The 8871-nt window shown below is 45.0% G+C and overlaps 1 non-coding gene across 1 annotated transcript; it reads right to left on the reverse strand.

The window, feature by feature from the left end:
- Positions 1-5823: 5823 nt before the first annotated feature.
- Positions 5824-5957, reverse strand: LOC147717454 (U4 spliceosomal RNA). The gene has a single exon (XR_015296313.1). It is a non-coding gene; the product is annotated as a U4 spliceosomal RNA (small nuclear RNA).
- Positions 5958-8871: the final 2914 nt, after the last annotated feature.

Consider the following 8871-nt stretch of genomic DNA (forward strand, 5'->3'; position numbering starts at 1 on the left):
CCCTGCGCGCCCATCTGCAGACTCCCCCTGCATTCCAAAGTCAGTCACGTGAACTCCTCCCGAGGCGCGCGGCGTGATCCGATTCTTTCTGCCATGCTGAAAACAGCAGAAGTTCACGCGTGCAACGTTATCCTATGACAAAGTGCTGCGCGTGGCCAGATCTTGTCTCCACTTTCCACTCGTTGGTCAGCTGAGCCGACAGCTATAGTTCTCTGGCGAGAACGCGCTTCGCGCGTTTCTAGCCGAGACCTAAAAACCTGATTGAAAGTGAAAGCTGAATGAAACGTTAAGAAGATCGATATTATATACAATCTTACGGGTCAGTTAGAAAGTAGGCCTGTGCAAAAGTTTTGTTACATTGGCGTAATCTTGAGTCATTTCTGAATTTCGTGTTGCACATAATGTTCACCATTCTGTCCAGCTTGAAATTTTGTATGCCATTCACCAGAGTCCGTGTAGAAAATGTCTCACCCAAAAAAAGCTGTGTAGAAAATGTCTTCCAGTGAGACATTTTCCCCTTGAACAAGACATTTTTCTCCAGACAAGTCCCCGGCTGGTATCTCACTTGATTTGTTTGTGATTTGTATACCCTTTTGTTGACGTGCCAAATACCACCCATCCAAGGTTGGAGTAACGCATTTCAGTGTGGTGTTCTGCATCATCACACTGGAATGCATTGTCACGAAAATGCATGTGTCTCAGCTGTCACTAAAGTTTTGCAAAACTGTGGAGCATATGTACATGCCCTTATCAACATGGGAAACTTCACTTTTAGTGACGTTTCCCTGGCAATAGGGGCTTCGCCTTATTTGCAAGGCAGAGTTAAGCCACTTAACGTGGTTTAACGCTGCCTTGTAAATAAGTGTGTGTTGCGGTGGGCGTTCCACCTCAAAATCCATTGTTTTTTATTTACAAGGGCAGTGTAATTAGGAGGCAGCCCCAGAATTAAGACCAGGAAAAACCTGGGGCCATATTATCAAGACAGGCGATAAAATTATCACCACTTTATCGTCAGGAAACTGCCGCTAAAGTGGCGATAATGGGCTTGATAATATGCTCTATAGAATTCCAATAGAAACCCAGGTTAGAAATCTAACCAGGGCTTCTATGGGGATTCTCTAGGGCATATTATCAAGCCCCTTATCGCCACTTTAGCAGCAGTTTCCTGCCGATAAAGCAGTGATAATTTTAGCACCACTCTTGATAATATTCCCCCTGGTCTTAAGTTGGCAAAACAAGGAGAAATGCTTTATTTCTCAGCGTTTTTGCTTTTTCCACATGTGCTGCCTTGTGCAGCAAAAATGGAAAAAGCAAAACAACTTGGATTGTTTATGTGTAGGAATGTGACTCTTCCTGTGCATAAACAATCCTTAGAACAAAAATGACATTTTGTAACTTCCATGTGTGTTACATTAAGCAGCACACATAGAAGTGACAAAATGGCATTTCAGGATTGTTTATGCGCAGGAAGGGTCACCTTCCTACACATAAACAATCCTCCCCTGCACGCAGACACCCTTGCAGTATGGTGCAAGGAGGCCTGAGTTGGTGCTACACTGCGAAGTGTAGCACCAGCACAGGGGGAAAAGCAAGGCTGAACTATAATAATCAAAATAATGAATGTCGTAGCGTTATATTTGCAATGTCGATCAGCTCTCCGGATCCACACGTTACCCTGAGACGCGCAGAGGACTCTGAGAAATTGCATGGTAAGTAGCTTGTTAGACCGAGCACGACACTAGTTCCGGAGATGCATGTTGGGGCTTGGTGCTAGCCCCAACATGAAACACCGGAACTAGTGTACCATTATAGAAATGGAAGCAGCAGCATCGTCACAGACACGGTATTTAACTATATACCATGAATGGCGTGGAAATAATTTAGCGAAATATAAATATTACTGCCATTTTTCGATATAGCCTTTACTGCAGGTGTACCACTTTGCGGAGCTACACTGTTGAACCTGCATCCTTGTAAATATGGTGCAGCCTTGCGTTTCTGAAGTGGCGAAGTGAGGCGTTAAGCCTTGACTACTAACGCCACTCTGCCACTTCCTTTTACATATGCACCAGAGTGTGTGGCAGCTGGCAGTGCGCCGCCAATGGCCTGTGTGTGCTGCTCCCGCAGGCTTGGGGCGCTTGCTGCACAGCTGAGCTACAGCTCTGGCAGGCTCACTACAATGTATTGATTAGTTCCTGCAGTGCGGTGTGGCTCCCAGAGTCAAACAGCAGAGCCTGACGTCATGTCCCAATGGCTGCCAGAGCGGGAAGTTTGTGAGAAAGGCAGCAGGCTACTGGTTTGCAGGCTGGGGCACCTGCCGCAAACTTGGCGCTCAGCTTGCAGTACTGCCTGCTGCTCACACCGAGCCACCCACGCAGCTGTAATATTATGATCTTGTGGCCGACAAATTCATTATTGCTGAGCCCAGGACCAGGGAGAGAGTCATCATGGAGTCATGACTGACCGTGACGATGACCAGTTGCTGCACCGGAAGTAATTAGGAGGTCAGAGGTCGAGGTACGCGAAAGAAGCAAGCTGGCACTATCTATCCAGATTCCCCAATCGAGAAGCCGAGGACGTAATTACCCGCGTAGCCACGACCATAAATGGGATTAGTTTATTATCGGTGACCTGCCACGATTCTTCTTGTGCGGATTTCAGCATTAGTCAGTGCCCTAATACGGAACTGATGTGAATGGTACAGATAACCTAAATTGGATTCGCTTCTACATTTATATTCCCCTGAAGAAGGGTCGGACATGACCCGAAATGCATTGGGAAAATGTTAAAAATGTTATTATTTCTGTTTATCAATTGATTGTTGTAGAATGATATACAACAGAATGATTTGATTTCTAAGTGTAATTTTGTGCTTATGACTATACGCATTTATACAATATGCTTGCACTTGCATACATAAAGGTTTACTAAAAAAGTCTAACCTCTGAAAATAATTTTGACCTCGTTTTATTTGTAAACAGTTGGATTGTTACAAACTTTGATTAATCACAAAAGTGTTTGAAACCTTAGGGACAATGGGGTGAGCTCCCGGCGAGACCTAGTCTCAACTAGGCCTCTACAAAGCAGATTTACATTCAGTTGTGGGCTCAACTGATCACTGGGATGCTCCCAACACAATATTCAAATTCACTAACTTTTGCTTAATTTAGGAATCCGAAGGTGTGCAGGCTAGATTATTACATAGCAGTTGCTGCAGCCACCAGGACAGTGGGGACGCAATGAGGACACCCAGCAGCCTGGACTGAAAGCGAGCGGAAAACCCAAATGATTGCCATTGGGGGGTGGCTCCAGGCCTGAGCCTGCTGCCTTGCATAGTCACCAACTCCAGTCATGCTGCCTACAGTGCTGCAAAACTCAAGACCAGTAAGTAGTACTAGCCACTGCCACCCGTGTGCGTGCTGCCAGTGTGTTAATAACACAAAGTATTTCCAATGTTGCCAAACAAACTATTTTTATCTGATACCCTTTCTTTTAAGCCTCATTACGAACGTACTAGAAACAAAACTTTCCTCAGACTCCAAGCATATAAACATTTTTTTGTAGGGACTCTGTCAGAATGCAGCTGTTTCTCGTCTCTTCAATTTTTCAAAGATGACATGCTGCATGCAGTGGCATCGTTGTGGCGCAGCTGGTCGTTTAGGACGCTCAAAAAAATCCACTAAATGACACCATAGCAGGTGCTTTATTAAGATCGGTAATGCAGTTGTGGTGAAGCACTGTCGTCAAATAGCGCCTCCTTCTGGACGGCTGCAACAGATTTTTTATTGTATCAAAATACAATTAAGTGCATGCATGTTTGTCATCAGCTCTCCATGATCTTGGGGGCAGATTTACAACAAAGTAATGCAGCGCGGTGCAGCAAGTCATTTTGCTGCGACGTGCTGCGTTAGTTTGGAAAGCACAGAGATGCGACATATTTACAAGAATATGTCGCATCTCTGTGCTTCCCCTGTGCTGGCACACAAACTGCAGCCATGCGCTGGCGCAGGCACCTTTGCATCATGGTGCAAGGATGCCTGCGTCGTGGGGAGATTGTTTTGTGCAGGAAGGGACACCTTCCTGCACAAAAACAATCACAAGAGGCTTTTTCCTCCTATAATGTGTGCTGTAGAACGCAGCACGCATTAAAAGAGGAAAAAACGAGGAGAAATGAAAACATTTCTCATTGTTGCGCCTCGCTACGCTACCTCTAGGGTGGCGTACCATTCACATGCATCTCCAGATTTACGATTTCTGGAGATGTGTCTTGTTCCAAGGGTGTTGCGTGGGAACACCCACAGCAACACCCATGGAACGCCTCTTCCACGCACAGTGCTGCGTGTGAAGGGGCCATATTTACGAGGAGAGGAAAAGTCACGCAGGGTGGCTTTTCCTCTCCCTGTAAATATGGAGGAGCCCCATGCCCCACCGGTACGTCACAAAAAGTGACGCAGTGGTGGTGCAGGGGGCTTGTAAATCTGCCCCTCGGTGTTACAGCATGAGAGGAAGTGCAGTGTTTCTATAGTATTTACAAGTATAGGTGGCAAGCACGTGCGTAAGCAGCGCTGTGCATTGTTTGCTTATTTCCTATACTGGGCTGGGAATAGACTACACACAGCACAATAGTACGCTTTGTGGGAGAAACAATCCCTATCTTCGCTCGCCAAACTTACCTTTCAAGAGTTAGGGTCACTTGTTTCACTTGCTCTCTCAGTGCATTACAACTTTGCTCTTTCTGCCCTGCCATTTTCAAATGGTACCAACCACTGCTGTGCCGTGTCAAAGGTCACTTTTGCGACAGGGGCTTGATTTTCAGGGCCAGATGTAGGAAGCCTAATAGAGATCGCAAACCCCGAAATTCGCAGAATTTCAGCCTATGTGATTGCAATTTGGCTGTGAGCAATGTAGGTAAGATTAAACCTACTGGCAAAATAGGGAATCGCAAAAATTGCGATGCCCTATTTTGCGATTTCATTTAAGGAATCGCAAATTGCGATTCCTTAAATGCAATGTAAGTAGCACAAAAGAAAGTGCACTTTAGCCTTAAGGAATCGCTAATTACCACCAACTTCAAGTTGGTGGTAACTAGCGATTTCCCAAAAAAAGCACTTTTTTTTTTTTTTTAAAGTGCCATGTGCCAATATTCATGCCCTTAGGGCATGTATGTGCGCCACATGTGCACACATGCACATTTCAGGGGTGCAACAGGGTGTCCTTTTGGAACCCTTGAAATTGCGCCTGCAATTTGCAAGTGCCTATTGGTTACTCGCAAAGTGCGGGCGCAAATTCTATTCATTCCTATGGGCCTATTGGTCCATAGGAATGAATGGGATGGTATGGGATGGTATTCCTTGATTGCGAATCGCCATTTGAGATTCGCAATTAAGGAATATTAAGGAATAGCAAATATTTTTGCGATTCCTACCTACATTCAATTTAGCGAGTCCTTAATAGCAATTCAGTAAAAATCACTATTAAGGACTCACTGAATTGAATTTACCTACATCTGGCCCTCAGTGAGGTAGGGGATGCCCCCTGGCTGCCAAAGGTGCTGGTGAGTCTTGGAATGCTCTGTAGTAAGAAGAGATCCGGTGAGCAAAGGGGAGGGGGGGGGGGACAAAGACTAAGAAATACAAGAAATATGAAAACTGTTCATTAAAAAACTATCCCGACATTACTGCAGGAGTATCAAATCTGCCAGAGAAAATCTAAAAGGCTATTAGTAATTAAATAGACATACAAAAGCAATCTCCATTCAATTTGTGATCGGTAAACCCTCAATTACGCAACTAAATCAATTATTTTATTTACTAAATGATTCAATCTTCTTACAGACTTTCACAAACTACAATAACGACTATTTTTCAAACCACCACAGCAGGGTATTGGGTAAAGTTTTCCATAGACAATAATAGCGCCTCGGTTTAGCCTCATTGGCTACACCACTGCGCATTGATAAATATATTGTATTAATTGGTACAATACTGCCACTGCGCATTTTTTAATTATATTGGTACAATACTGCCACTGCGCATTGTGAAGTACATTGTATTAATTGCTTTCCACCACGTCGCAGCACCTCATGTTAGGGAGAGCAAGGGAACCATGTACAGTGTGACAGCACATTTGACTTATGGCAGTCAAAATAATGAATGTCTTAGCGTTATATCTGCAATGTCAATCAGCTCTCCGGAGCCAAACGTTTCCCTGAAACGCGCAGAGGACTCTGGGAAATTGCATGGTAAGTAGCTTGTTAGACCGAGCACGACACTATTTCCGGTGTTTCGTGTTGGGGCTTGGTGCTAGCCAGTGTATTGTAGAAATGAAAGCAGCAGCATCGTCACAGGCGCGGTATTTAACTATATACCATGAATGGCGTGGAAAGAATTTAGCGAAATATAAATATTACTGCCATTTTTGGATATAGCCTTTACTGCAGGTGTGCCACTTCATGGAGCTACACTGTTGAACCTGCAACATTTCAGTCTCAGATTTAAGAAGCACAATTTTGGCTTTATTGTTTTCAAATCACTACTGCTCCAGATCTTAAGTTCAAGGCATTCATTTTATTAAAACGGTATATTATTAACCATCCAAGAGAAATAACTGTGGTTTAGACTGCAGATTTGTTTTGGTCTGGAATTCGTGCTGGTTCCGATACGTTAAATCAGGGATCTCCAGTCAGTCATCACGAGCTACTGGCAGCTGACTGTCACTTTTTGAGCAGCTTGCAGTCCAACATCTCCCTTTAGGCCTGTTTTAGCCCATCTTTATTGTGTCGCTTAATTTAAGGCCCATTTGCAGGCCCTCACCCAAATCAGCTGCTCAGATTTTCTGAATTCAGTTTAGCCCCAGGCGAGGAGGGGTGAAGCAGGTGATGGCAATGCCAAAACCCAGCACCAGAAGCATTAGACTGCCCACCGTAAACCACACTGCCTGCCTTCTGCAGCTCGGCACATAACTTCCATCTTTCACTACGTCTTGCCAAGTACCCCGCATCAGGCGTTAGATTAACACATTCTAATTTGGTGGTCTGCATTACCATATTAAAATATTTAACGTGCATTTTGAGCGCCGTGATCACCTCCGTGCTGTGAGGGGTGACGCAGGGTGGCCTCGGCCATCTGAGCTGCATGTGATTACAGCAGCGCGGTATCCGAGTGCTCTGCGGAATGAGGGACAGGCTGGACAGCCGTCCCCGGGGCTGCAGCTCAGAAGGGATGGCAGGCGCATTGTGAGCCCTGGAGTGAGTCACCCCCAGAGCTGCCCTGCGGCCCTTACAGTCTGCCACTCGGGCGCTGCTGTGTGAGTCTTCTGGTGCGCAACAGAGAGGCTGTGCAGTCAGTGCTACTGGCCGATAGTCAGGTCTGCACTGATTTTAATAAATATAAAATAATATCCCTCAGATTGCCGGACACCCCAATTGTACCTGAACTCGTCTCCCTTCGGATTTGTGTTTGCTGGTGTCTGAATTTCAGGTCCAGGTCAACGCAGGCTATGGGGAGATATTTGTTTTCAATTTCCCCTGGCTGCCCGGGCGGGTCTCCAGAAATTGCTTATGCCCTCCAGCGCGGGAGCAGGACCAGCTTTAGGGCAGTGCGACTGGTGCAGCGGCACTGGCGGCTGACCTGTGGAGGTGGCGCCGACCTTAAGGGAGGGGCTGTGTTTAGCAAAAACATATGATTGCAGGAATGCGGGGCACTCATGCCTGGTAGTAGTAGATGATTCCGAGGAGGCATTCATGTGGTGTGGGAGCGCCAAAACGTATTGTCGCACTGGGCGCCACCAGCGCTAAAGCCGGCCCGGCGCGGGAGTGAATGTGTTCGCCCTCCTGCCTACCCATGCTGCTGTGCAGCTCCTTGCGTGGCCGTCTCCTGGGGTTGTGTCCGAGCGGGGGCATCATCACTCTGAGAGCAGGTACCACTCATTTCCGAAGTGCAGACTTTACCCAAAGGTGTCAGAGCGCTTTACAATAGCACCAAGTAAGTTACATAAGGAGATTTACACACTTACAAATTACATACACAATCAGGATAATTAAAAAAAAATGAAAGGTGGCAACATTAGGTTAATACATGTACAGAATACATATTTACAAAGTTGAGCTCAAGTGAATGCCAAGCGGTCGTGAGGGTCATGAAATGTGTTGAATTATTCCTGGAAGTATTTAGAAGTCATTAGCCGAGTATGCGCCTTCATTGCAAAGTCAGCTGCAAGTATTTTTATCATGGTTACTAGTGGTTAAGGCTGACGTTTTTTTACTGTCTTTTGTGTGCGCATAACAGCAGATAGGAAGTTAAATCTATGTATTTATTCTTAAGAACAGAAAACATGGAAATTAAGTCTTCTTATGAATGACTCAATGGAGTGCAAACTGTGCTGATTCAACTCATTTCGAGTTTCGAAATGTTGTTTGTCCCATAAGTAGCAGTAGGTTAATATGTTTGCCAGTTATATACATTCTTTAACATATCCATCACGCACTAATGCTCATTTGAACTCTGTTGTAAAGTGCATTTTGCTAGGCACACGGGCAAAACTTTGTTCGTTTTAATCTAGTAAGTGTCATAGTCACTGGTAATTTAATTTACTTTTGTGTTTGCAGCTTCTCAATCTCTCTCTGCAAATCAGCTGTTGTGACTGATTAATTATGATAATTTATTAGCAGTTGGCTGAGATCATCCGCACTGAGGCCTCTTACATCATATTTGGTACAGTCGGGTCCCACAGTGCCCTTCCATTTCTAGAAATTTCTCAGCAGTTTTAAGATCTTCTTAGAGTTTCTTGTTGCTCAAATGGGTGAAATTTCTGAAATTTTTATGTTTCCCTCATCTTCACTGCTTGATTTTTCTCACAGGAAGCATCACTCAT

This window comes from Lissotriton vulgaris, chromosome 5, assembly GCF_964263255.1.
Source record: "Lissotriton vulgaris chromosome 5, aLisVul1.2, whole genome shotgun sequence".
In the NCBI taxonomy this organism is placed as follows: Eukaryota; Metazoa; Chordata; class Amphibia; order Caudata; family Salamandridae; genus Lissotriton; species Lissotriton vulgaris.